The sequence below is a fragment of the Solanum lycopersicum genome, chromosome 12 (genome assembly GCF_036512215.1).
Source record: "Solanum lycopersicum chromosome 12, SLM_r2.1".
NCBI lineage: Eukaryota > Viridiplantae > Streptophyta > Magnoliopsida > Solanales > Solanaceae > Solanum > Solanum lycopersicum.
Genome location: NC_090811.1, coordinates 32,812,711 through 32,825,370, shown reverse-complemented (window position 1 = coordinate 32,825,370; position 12,660 = coordinate 32,812,711). Strand labels below are relative to the sequence as shown.

The window sequence follows — 12,660 nt, the reverse complement described above, 5'->3', positions numbered from 1 at the left end:
TCTAGAGGACGTCCTCCCACGACCTCTACCGCAGCCTCTTGCCGCTACACTTTCTCGAGCTACAGCCCCAGTGGCTGGCTCGGGCGCCTCTGGTCTTTCCGATGTTGGTATTGGCGCAGTTGTTGCTCTAGTTCTAACCATCTGCGAAACAGAGTAAAGATGGTCAGATACCAATTTGTATCACCTAGATACCAATTGGACCCAAGTAATAGCACGAAAGAAAGAATGAAAGAATGGAATTTTCCTAAAGTCTTATAGCCTCTCAAAGAACAGTAAAGGCGTCCCCCTACCGTTCCTTAAGACTCTACTACACTCGTTCTTGTGTGATGAGACCAACGAACCTAATGCTCTGATACCAAGTTTGTCACGACCCAAAACCGAGCCGCGACTGGCACCCACACTTACCCTCCTATGTGAGCGAACCAACCAATCTAAACCTTTACATTTCAATGTAATATCAACATAAAGTAATGCGGAAGACTTAAACTCATTAATAAAAACCAATTCAATAACTATTATTTTCCAAAATCTGGAAGTCATCATCACAAGAACATCTACTTCAAATTACTAAATCTAAGAGTTTCTAAGAAACTAAAAATTCATAAAAGCTAGTCCATGCCGGAACTTCAAGGCATCGAGACATGAAGAGGAAGATCCAGTCCAAGCTAGAAGCATTAGTTCACCCTGATATCCGGAGTAATGAAGACTGGCTAGAGTTACTGTTGAGTCGAAGATGACGGCACGTTTGCTGCACTCCACAAATAAACAAGAATAAAACATAAAAGTAGGGGTCAGTACAAAACACGGGTACTGAGTAGATATCATCGGCCAACTCAAAATAGAAATCAATATATACCAAGTAATATCATAAAATCAACTATGATACTCAACATGTAGCAACAGCAAGTACTATATCATAAACAATTACCGTCAAGTTCACACATGAGGACTCAAGCCTCAATACTATACTCATTTGGGAATTATGTTCATTAGATTGAGTATATTAACATCTTTCAAGATGCATTATCTTTATTTCTCTTGTGTCAGTACGTGACACTCCACTCCCCCATATTCATTAATCCTCTTGTGTCGGTACGTGACACTCTGATCCCCTACTACTATGTGTCGGAACGTGACACTCCGATCCCCTAAATCTACGTGTCGGTTCGTGACACCCGATCCCCTAAATATACGTGTCGGTTTGTGACACCCGATCCCCTAAATCACGTGTCGATTCGTGACACCCGATCCCCTAAATCTACGTGTCGGTTCGTGATACCCGATCCCCTAAACCTACATGTCGGTTCGTGACACCCGATCCCCTAAATCTACGTGTCGGTTCGTGACACCCGAACCCCTAATCTCCTTCTATCAATTCATCAAGCCTTCTTTCTTACCAAGGCATCATCAATCTCATTATTTTAGTTCATCACGCCTTCTTTTATACCAATGCCTCAGCCTTAACAAAGAAATTAGGGTTTTGCAAGATTTGGGATTCAATAACTTCATCATGCTTATATAATCACAATTATATAATTACATTCATGCAAGCATAGAATTAAGCACATAGCAGGGTTTACAATATTATCAATACATATCCTTCGCTATTAAGAGTTTACTACGGATATCGTAAGAGAAACCATAACCTACCTCCACCGAAGATTAGTAATCAAGCAAGCAAATTCCCAAAGCTTTGTGTTTTCCTCTTCGTTTCTCCTCTCTCGATCAATCCTCTCTCCCTCTTTGTTCTTTCTATTTTCTTTATTCAAACCCTCTTTCTTTTACCCTAATTAGTATATAATTAAGAATAAAAGATGGCAATAATAACCCACTAATTAAGTTAAGGTTACCTCTTTTAACCCCCAAGTAATTAGACTTATTAACATTAACCCACTAACTTTATCATTAAAGCAGGAATAGTCAAAAAAGTCCCTTAAAACGTATAAAGAAATCCGACCCAAACTGGGATTACGCAACCTGCGACGGCCCGTCGTGCCTGCGACGGTCCGTCCTGCAGGTCGTCGCAAGATTCAGAGACTCAATTTCCACCAAAGAGTCTGTGACGGTCCGTCACACATGTGACGGTCCGTCCTGCCATTTCGTTACGAAGTTCAGAGAGTCGATTTTCAGTACCCAATTTCAGATTTTCTAAGTGTTTTGAAACGACACCCTGCGACGGTCCGTCGTGCCCATGACGGTCCGTCGTGGGGTCCGTCGCCTCAGCCTGTTTTTCCAGAAATAAAATCTGTTGTTCAAAACGACTAAACAGGTCGTTACATTAATATTTTATCATTATTGTTTTTATTGTTATTATTATTATTATTATTATTATTAGTAGTAGTAGTAGTAGTAGTAATAGTAGTAGTAGTAGTATATAAATGATCGATATATATGACACATTTGATTAACAATTTTACTTTTTAAATTATTTTATGAGTTTTTAATTTGAATTAATTGTAAGATAAATTTATGCTAAATTTAATATTATTAGTGTTTATCTTGTCATTTAAATTTTAGATTTTTATTTCTTAATTGTAAATTTTAAATTTGTGTTCTTTAAAATTTATATAGGAAAGTAGAGGGAAGAAAAGAAAGATTAAGGCTGTCATTTTATAGTCTTTTTAAAAGAAATTGAAATTAACATGTAATTATGAAATTATGAGAATGTGGGAACAAGTCTAATCCCCATACATTGGGGAACTTTTATGTTTTAAAAATAATTAATAAATTTAAATTTAAATAAAAGTAAAAATGTCAAAAAGTAAATCTATTTATAATGTGAATGCACCATTCTAGCTATTATGGTTAAAATTTTCTGGCCAAAATGATTTTGTTATATATATCACCCAAGCCTTTACTACCCCTTATAATTACCGAATTGTTAGGAACTCTCATTAATCATTGGAAGTTGTTCCTCCAATTAAAAATTAGCACAGTAGTTAACGCATGCAATAATTCTCATTCTTAACCTAATCAATTTTCATATACCGTTGAATTCAATTATATAATTGGCAATTAGAAATTACTAGTTGAAGAAAAAAAGTTAAACTTAGAGTGTGTTTGGTATGAAGGAAAATGTTTTTTTCCAATTTTCTCATGTTTGGTTGGGGAAAAAGTTTTGGAAAATGTTTTCCAAATCAACTCATTTTCCTCAAAATTAAGGAAAATGACTTTCCTTAAAAAATTAAGGAAAATATTTTCCAAAGCTCTCCTTCAATTTCAAAATAATATTTTTTTTGGAAAAAACATCAATTTTATCAATTTCAAAATTTTATTTTTTCACCCGATCCCTAACCACCTCCCCTCCCCCCAACCACCCTCTCCAAAAAAATAATTTTGTTTTTTAAAAATATTTTCAACTTTAAATTTTTATTTTCAAAACTCCTACCTCCCCCTACTCCCCCCCTACCAGCCCCCTCAACCCCCAACCCCAACACCCCAAAAAATTATTTTTGCTTTTTAAAAATACTATCAATTTCAAATTTTTATTTTTTCACTTCTACCCCCTCCTCCTGGCCCCACCCCCATATCCCCCCCACACCCCCACCACCACTACCTCAAAAAAAATATTTTTAAAAAATATTTTCAATTTCATAAATTATTTTCTACTCTAGTGAAAATAAAAGATGTTCCTCAAAAATCATTTTTCATTCATAAATTAAACAATAAAAATCATTTTAAGAAAATATTTTCTTCACACCAACCAAACATGATAAGTCCAAAATCTACTTGTTTTCCAAGAAAACATTTTTTTCATACCAAACACACCCTTAATTTAATTTTTGCTTACAAGAATATTGCTCATCCGCCTGTTCTGTATACGCCGCACAGAGGTTATGCTTTGTTCTCTTTTTTTCATTTATTTACTTATTATTTTCCTTCCCTGGTTATTTTAAAACTGTTAAATTCCTACAACTTATCTCAATATATGGATCAAGTAGTATATGATATTAATTAAATTATGGACTTGATCCATTAATCGCTTAGTAAAATTATTTATTTAAATTTATCTGCTAATTTAATGATCAAAGTTAAACAAGTAGTTCAAATCCTCATTTAAAAATTTTACGGAAAGGATCCTTTATGAAAGAGAATGGCTAGTTCTCAAGATGATTTTTTTACGGGTAATTACAAAATAATTAGTAAATTTCATTAATTTGTTTTCGTACATTTGGCTCATTAATCATCAATTAAAAAAACAATGATTATTTAATATATACCTGTCAACTGAATTACCGTAAATCATCATATAAAAATTCACAAGAATAGTCAAAATATTTTAGTACTCAAAACGGCCTAATAGGTCACTAGCTTAAAATATAGTTCTCAATATAAAATATCTAGTCAATACTAAATGAAGTGCAAATATAACATTCTAAATTCAAAAAATAAAACACTTATATCAAATTTTAACATAACATACCTAAATATGACTCAAAAGAAAAAGGACAACGTAAGTCCATAACTTTATGCAACAATGAATATTATTTTAATTTAAAAATAATAACACTAACAAAACTAACTTTTTTAGATGATATAAAATACTGCATGGAATCACATAAATTAAATGTTGAGAATAAGAAGGAAATGAACTATAAATAATAATAATAATAATATTTTAGAAAAATTTAGAATAAGATAATAAAAATAATTAAAAATAAAAAATATATAAATTAAAGGAAGAAATAAAAAAGTAATCAGTCTTTCTAATTACACCATCTAATTACAAACAATTCGTAGTCCTTGTGAATTGTAGCTTATAACTAGAGTAACTTTAACAAATATCAAAGATAAAAATTATATTTGTGTAATATAACTATAGTTTGCATAATTGCATTTCATAGCAAACATAAATATGTATATTTTGCTATGTATATACAAAATAAAGCGGTTATACAATCTGTTTTTATTTCATTATACATATATAAAAGACCAATTATGTAATCTATGTTTGTATAAAGTGAGAAAGAGAGAAAGACAAAAAGATTGGGCAGAGGATAATCGTATTTGTATAATCATTAGTGTATAGGACAAAAATATATACATTTTTATTTATATATATAATTTTCTCTCTCTATATATAAACACAAACACAATGTATGCATTTTTGTATGTATAAATAAGAGATGCAAGCGAGATCTCTGAGAGGGGAACGAAAATATATGTATATTTACAATTTTCTCTTGTTTTATACAAATACAAACACATTTTATACAGTTGTGTTTGTACAAAAGCGAGACATGCGAGGACAAGTGCCTCCGAGATTCATCGGGAGATACGCAATAACAACAATGTACTACAGGGTACAACTAAATCAAATTATATTTATAACATTTAATTTTAATTCAAATTTGTTGTTACATACATTTTTTTCCTTATAATTACACCCTACAAATTATACAATTATTTATTGATCAGGTAATTACACCCAATTACACCATATTCAATTATCAGTATAGCCTTCCAAATAGATCCTAAAACACATCTTGTCTGGAATCTTGCGAACAACTTTCACATATAGCAAACACAAAAATCATATTTATATGTTACAGTTATAGTTTGCAGAATGCACTCCATAGAAAACTTTGCTATGTTATTTTGCTATACATATATATATATATATCATACAATTTTATAATTCGCTAGCTCATCTTCTGATTTATATAATTTCGCTGGCAGACCATTTGTATAAGTTGTTGTCATTCTTTTGTTTGTATAAATTGTTGGTATCTTATCAATTCAATTTTATGTGTTTGTATATCTGTATAAAACTTGAATTTGTATACAATTGAATCGACATAAAATATTTGTATATCAAATGTCATTTTCTCTCGCTTTATACAGATACAATTTATACAAAATATAATGTATACAAATTATACATAATATAATGTGTAATTTATGTTTTTATAAAGAGAGAAAGAGAGAAAGGAAAAAGAAAACAGCGCAGGAAAATATTTGTATTATATAATTACAAGTGTATATGACAAAGATATAGATATATTTGCATGTTTATATACAATTTTCTCTTGCTTTATACAAACAGATACATTTCTGTTTGTATACAGCGAGAAAGAGGCGTGGGGGAGAGTCGAGAGCAAGAGAGGAAGAGTGGCGAGCGAGAGTTTAAGGGACAGAGGCGATTGACAACCTGTTTACTATGGGGTGCAATAAATTAAATTGTAGCTATAACTATTAGTTTGAATTAATAATTTCTTATTGCATACAATTTTTCCAATCTTGACCTCTATACACAAACGACTTCATTCGAATGATATTGGGCTCACATTTGAAGCCCATTCAAAATCTATAGGAACACCATTTACCATGAACAAAAGAACACACTAAAACCTAATTTGCTGCTATCACGATCCGAAAATGGATGTGATGACACTCGTTTTATCCCCCCAAGAGAAGTTAGCCTAAAACTTGACCATTACAATAAAATGCGTAAATCTCATAATTTACTCATAATACCTCCAAAATCTAATTGTGACGTGTACAAGCCTCTTAAGAATTACAATTGATTCTAAGAAGAAAAATAAGTTTCAAATGACATTGTTTCTCGAATAGAACAAGGTCATAAATAGGAGTAGAAGGTCTGCTGAGAAAACAAACACCTACCTCAAATTCTCCACTGGAAGCCTCGGACAAGGGGAAGAGAAATATCACAAAGGTCTGAGCTAGTAACCTACAAAAGAATTGTAGTAGCAAGGAGTGAGTACTAAAGCACACGGTACCCAGCAAATAAACTTCATAACACAAGCTAAGGGAATAAAATACGGCTACCCCTTACACACAAATCGAACCTCCACAACTACAACCTGCATACCAATTAGCTCAATCAAAAAGTTCACAGTTTTCATATCATCCAACTCTTCAAAATCATTTTAACAAATTACAGATCCTTAACTACAACTCAATATTCAAAAATTACAAACTTTCACAAAAAGACACTCACAATATCAGCAACACACAAGATCTAGTTCGTCAAATTGAGGTAATCAAATATCAAGTACTTCCCAACCACAAATGAAACACATAATCATCAAGAATGAAGAATGTCATGGGATGCAATCCAATATGACACCATGAAGTGATATGCCTCAGAATACCAATTTCTCTCTCAACCATATATACATGATAGTCCTCGAAAATAGCGCCAGATGATAGAAAAAATGTCATTTGAAAATGAGGGCTTAAAACTGAAATTTCTAGGTATAAATACCTGATATGGTCTCTAAAAGTAAATTACAATTGCTAAAATTCTAATATTTGACTACTAAAAGTTTGCACTGGATATCAACACTTTAGCTGATTTGCTCCAACTCCTAATTATCCGATGGGGTGCTTGAGCTTCAGTCAGAACCCCACGCATGCAAACAAAGTATTGTACCCTATTGAATTCGACATTCCAAACTCAACATTACCATCAAAACATCCAACCTTATTTGTTTTGACAAAAAAAGGGGTCCCATCCCCGTATATCATTTAAGCTTAAAACCATGAGAAGCTCAAAAAGAGATCAGAAGCCTAGAACACTGCAAAAAAGATTTTTCTAGACAAAACTCGATATTACAAAATTAATTTTGCTGACAAAATTCACTTTCGAGCACGTTTACCAAAAAAATTGACAATTTTAACCCTTGACTTAAGATTCAAAGTTAAAATGTCTAACGACACAAACTCATACCAGAAGTCTTGGGCCCAAACCAATCATGTGTTAGCCTAAAATGATTTTTTTGGGAGCTAATGAAACTGTCAAATTTGAATTCAGAGGTCATCTTTCTAACCTTTTAATTAAATTGAACCATTCAAGTGTCAAGGCTCTAAAATATGAAAGCTTACACAAAATCCCAACAAATGACTCGGTAACTGAAATCAACCGTTCAAGTTTCAAAGACTCTAAAATATGAAAACATAGATGAAATCCAAACCAACAACCTGACAACCAATCTACCAGTTTCAGGAAGTTGTGAATGACTAGTGGTTGCTACAGGAAAGTTCTAAACGCTGAAAAGATTGTAAAAAAAAAAAAGAAAATGATCTGGATGGTTTACGGAGTTCAAAATGAGCATTTTTTTCTTAATTCATTTTATGACTAGCTAATAATTGTTCAACAAACTTGACCGCAATTACAATCACAACATTTTTTGGACCATATATTTATTTTTTCTAAATATTATTAAATCAGGAAACGGCCTACCGAATTACTAAATCATTTTTGTGCTTTTTATAATTATTATTTTATGTAGTGTAATGTTATCTTGTATTCAAATTATTATATTATGCGTTGTATTTTTAAATTAAAATTTTCATCTTATCATTTAAATTATGTGCATTCTTCATAGTGAAAATTAATAGACATATCAAATTATATCACTTAAAGTGACAATTTTTGTAAAAATATTATTAATTCGGAAAAAACAGTATCTAGTGAATAATATATATTTAAAATGTTATATTACATTTAAAAAGAATTACTAATATTAGAGATTTAACCAATAGTCTTATATAACAAATAATATGTTAATTACACAAAAAAATAAAATAATTATAATACAATATTTAAAAAGTGAAATATATTGTATGAATAGTAAATCCCCAAATTTGGAGAATTATTATTCAACTTGTTATGATTGGAGAGTAACGAGAGAATTAGAGAGTGGTTGGAGAGGACATTCTCAATTATATTCTTCAAATATAGGGAATATAGAGTAAAATAGAAAGGGGTTGGAGAACTATTATTCATGCTTTCTATTTTTTTTCTTTCATAATTTAAATATTATTTATATCATATAACATTTATAATTAATATATTATATATTATATATAGTCATTAGTTAAGTCTTTAATATCGGTAATAATTTGTTAATGCAATATATTTATTATATTACATTTAAATTTACATTAATTTATAATTTTTATTAAAATGAGGTTCCTTAGGAAAACAATTAAGTTATAAGCTAGTTTTATTATAATTTATAATTGTATTTAAAAAAATAAACATCACAAAAAGGAAAAGTGCAGTGCTAAATGAGTGATTAAAACCAAAATATCTAAAAGTATATTATTGATCAGTCCATTACTTATCTCCTGAATTAATATTTTTTCTAATTTAATTTTATTTACTTTGAATATTTATGATCCAGACCTTTATTAAGTAAAAAAAAATTCTAACTTAATATAAATACATCCCTAAACTTGTCAGATAGATGAAATACACTCATGAATTCTAGCCAAATTTATGGATGTTTTCAACCGTTGTCTCAGTTTTTTTTTATCAAGTGTCTCACACTCCTATAAGAGTTTGAGATTACTTGTTTGTCACATAACAAATTCAAATTACATTTAAGTTCAGTTAGCCAAGTAAAAAAGATCTTTAAAGCTTTTAATGGTTTGAGAAGGAAACTAACAATGATGCCAAATCTAGAGGATATTTTCGTTATTTTTCTCTATTTTTCCTAGCATATTTTACCAAACAACCCAAACGATATTGAAATGCATTTATCGTGGAATCTGGACCTATATACATATAACTTCATTCAAATGGTTTTGGACAGACAAAACTTACCCGCATCGAATATATACACTCGGTGCGGATAAGTTTTAGGAAAAAAAACTGGATAGGTGTCTTTTAAAAAATAATTACGGATTTTAGCGACATTATTTATTTGTTACCATTTTTAGCAATACTATGTTAACTAATGTATTAAAAGTGAATTAAGTATACAAAACATGTATATATACATATCTATCTATTTATCGATCTATCTATCTATCTATCTATCTATCTATCTATCTATCTATCTCTCTTTCTCTCTTTCTCTCTGTATATATATACATACATACATACATACATACATACATACATACATATATATATATATATATATATATATATATTATAGCCGTTTTAAAAGTATATTATGCTTGTTTGGTAAGAAGATGACACATTTGTAGTGTAAGTATATTAAATGTGTAATAAATGTAGCATTCATCAATAAAACTTGTATTAGATGTGAATAATATATTCTTTTTTGTAATATGAATTAAAAGTGCATTGTAAATGTATTAAAAGTGATGAAATAAAAATATATTATTAGTATAAATAATAAATATTTTTTATTTATAGTATATTTACGTAAGTTTTTCTAAGTTTTACCCGTTTTGGGCACACATTCGAAGCCTCAAGCCCATTCAAAATCTATAAGTTGAGCATTTACAGTGAACAAATAAAACACCAATCCCTAATTTTGCGACAGGATTATGCGGACTCTGTTAATTTTTTTAAAAAATTTCAAATCCCAAAACATATGATTTTCGAACTAGATTTGTTTTTTGCTTTGATATTTTGCTTTTTTTAATTTTTGAGTAGAAACTGAGGCAGCTCATAAAATGATGGAAAGGAGGTGTTAATCTTCTCATTAAATGAATTCGTTTATGCTCTTCACATTTTCTGAGACACAATTTTGATAATTGCTTTTATTAGCAGAATATATGATTGCTTAGGTTATGGATTTGATGAATATTTCCCCAGATGTTCGAAGCTGAAATAACTGAGCGCTTTTTAATGTATCTTCTCATCTTATGGGAAAATCGAAGCCAGATATTCTGATCCATATATATTCTAATACGATTATTTATGTTTTATGCATGTTTAGTGTTTGTTGAAATGCGTCGATGATAATACTGAATATTATCAATGTTTATATGCAATGATCGTTGTGTATGAGTCGATGCGATATGTGTATTCTATTTGTGCTTCATATTTAAATAAAACATAAAAAAAAATCAAAACCTTAAAATTAAAGGACATTTAAAATTTATTTTAAAAGATACATAATTTTTAAAAATTAACTAAAAGTTAAAAAGATAATAAATTAATTTTAAAAAAGTTTAAAGTGAAACAAAATTAAAATAAATATGTTATGACGAAAGAAATAAAAATAATAAAAAATATATAGAAGTTTCAAAATAAGTAAATGTGTACTAATTACTTACTCCATCCACTTTTATTTGTCATGTTGCGCTTTTCAAAAGTCAATTTGTGTAGTTATTAAAGTTAAATTAGATTACATTAATTTAATATTTATTTTAAAAAAACTAGCTATTCAAAAATCATCACAAAAGTACTTTAAATTGCATTTTTTTGCATATCAATATAATGAATATATACATCGTAAAATATTTGTCAAATTTTTTATAGTTTAACTCTAAAAAAAGAAACCATGACAATTAGTTATGGAGAAAGGGAGTATAATATTACCAATAAAAAAAATGGCATGTGTCCAATGTGTGCACCCATCACTTGTCTTTCAAGACAGTATGCACACTCTTTATATCATGTAAACGTCTGTACTGTATTTATTTTATTTTAAATTACTTTAGAACTAATAGACTTCACTAAGTTTAGGTATATTTCTAAAATTTCAATTTAATCTAAAAATACTTGTATCTTGTTTCTTAATTATCATGATGACCCTAAGGGACATCTCGCGTGAAATCTTGTCCTATCTTTATTCTAATGGTTTTGGGCTCACATTTGAAGCCCATTTAAAATCTATACGAACACCATTTACAATGAACAAAGAAACACACCAAACCCTAATTTGCGACAAGATTATGCCTTAACCATTTAGCCATCACTGTTTTCTCCTTCCCAGTTCTGTTATTTATAGCTTTTTATTTGTTGTGGATTAATTGTTAGGGGCAAAGTTGATGGTGGTTTTCTATTTCTGACACCTCTTGTATGAGAAGAGCTTCAAAAGGTTGTTCCTTGAGCACATTAAGCAAACTTCTGTTTCTGCTTTTGTAAATTTTGGAGTAGAAATTCAGGCAGCCCCCTTTTTGATAATCGATGGAAAGGGAGGTGTTAATCAGCTCGTAAAATGGATTCGTTTACGCTCTTCAGATTTGCTGAAATATACTTACATCTTGGAAGCTGGTCTAGTAAGCTTAAACACAATTTCGATAATAGCTTTTATTAGCAGAATATATTCCACGTTAATAATGATACATGTTATAATATGATTTCTTAGCTTATAGATTTGATGAATATTTAATTGTATTTTCGCATCTTGTGGGAAAATCCAAGCTAGATATTCGGATAATAATATAATTTTCATTTCAATTGATTTCTAAGTTTTGAGTATGAATATAGCAATTTTTTATGTTTAGAGGAAAATCCTAAGTCAGATATTGTGATCCATATACTTGTAATATGATTATTTATATTTTATGCTTGTTTAGCATTTGTTGAAATGCATAGATGATATGTTGATTACCATCAAAAGTTTATATATAGTGACCATTGTGTATGAGTCGATGCAGTACATATAGTCTATTTCTGCTTCATAATTTGTCAAACATTCTAGGATAATTGAGGGTATTTGACATCCTAGAGAGGATGGTGTAACCAAGAGTCAGTCAAATGGTCCGGGTCAAGATTATACACCCAAATATATCAGTGTTGACTAGTGCATGTAGCAATTCAAAGCACATATAGTGCTAGAAGACATATTTCCAATAAAAATAGTCATGGAGAGCGTAGTTGTGGTTATACAAGGAGGACATAAAACCTCTTTTGGTTATTCTTATCATTGAGATTTCTAGGTTTGTGATGAGTTGGTCACATGTCAAGGGATTGACCCAACCGTG

The 12,660-nt window shown here is 30.2% G+C and overlaps 3 non-coding genes across 3 annotated transcripts; all 3 read left to right on the top strand.

Moving 5' to 3' along the window:
• The first annotated feature begins 10,515 nt into the window (after nucleotides 1-10,515).
• LOC112940559 (small nucleolar RNA Z103) lies at nucleotides 10,516-10,623 on the top strand. The gene has a single exon (XR_003244897.1). It is a non-coding gene; the product is annotated as a small nucleolar RNA Z103 (small nucleolar RNA).
• A 1,088-nt stretch (nucleotides 10,624-11,711) lies between these two features.
• LOC112940572 (small nucleolar RNA snoR1) lies at nucleotides 11,712-11,807 on the top strand. The gene has a single exon (XR_003244909.1). It is a non-coding gene; the product is annotated as a small nucleolar RNA snoR1 (small nucleolar RNA).
• A 29-nt stretch (nucleotides 11,808-11,836) lies between these two features.
• LOC112940586 (small nucleolar RNA snoR77) lies at nucleotides 11,837-11,969 on the top strand. The gene has a single exon (XR_003244925.1). It is a non-coding gene; the product is annotated as a small nucleolar RNA snoR77 (small nucleolar RNA).
• Nucleotides 11,970-12,660: the final 691 nt, after the last annotated feature.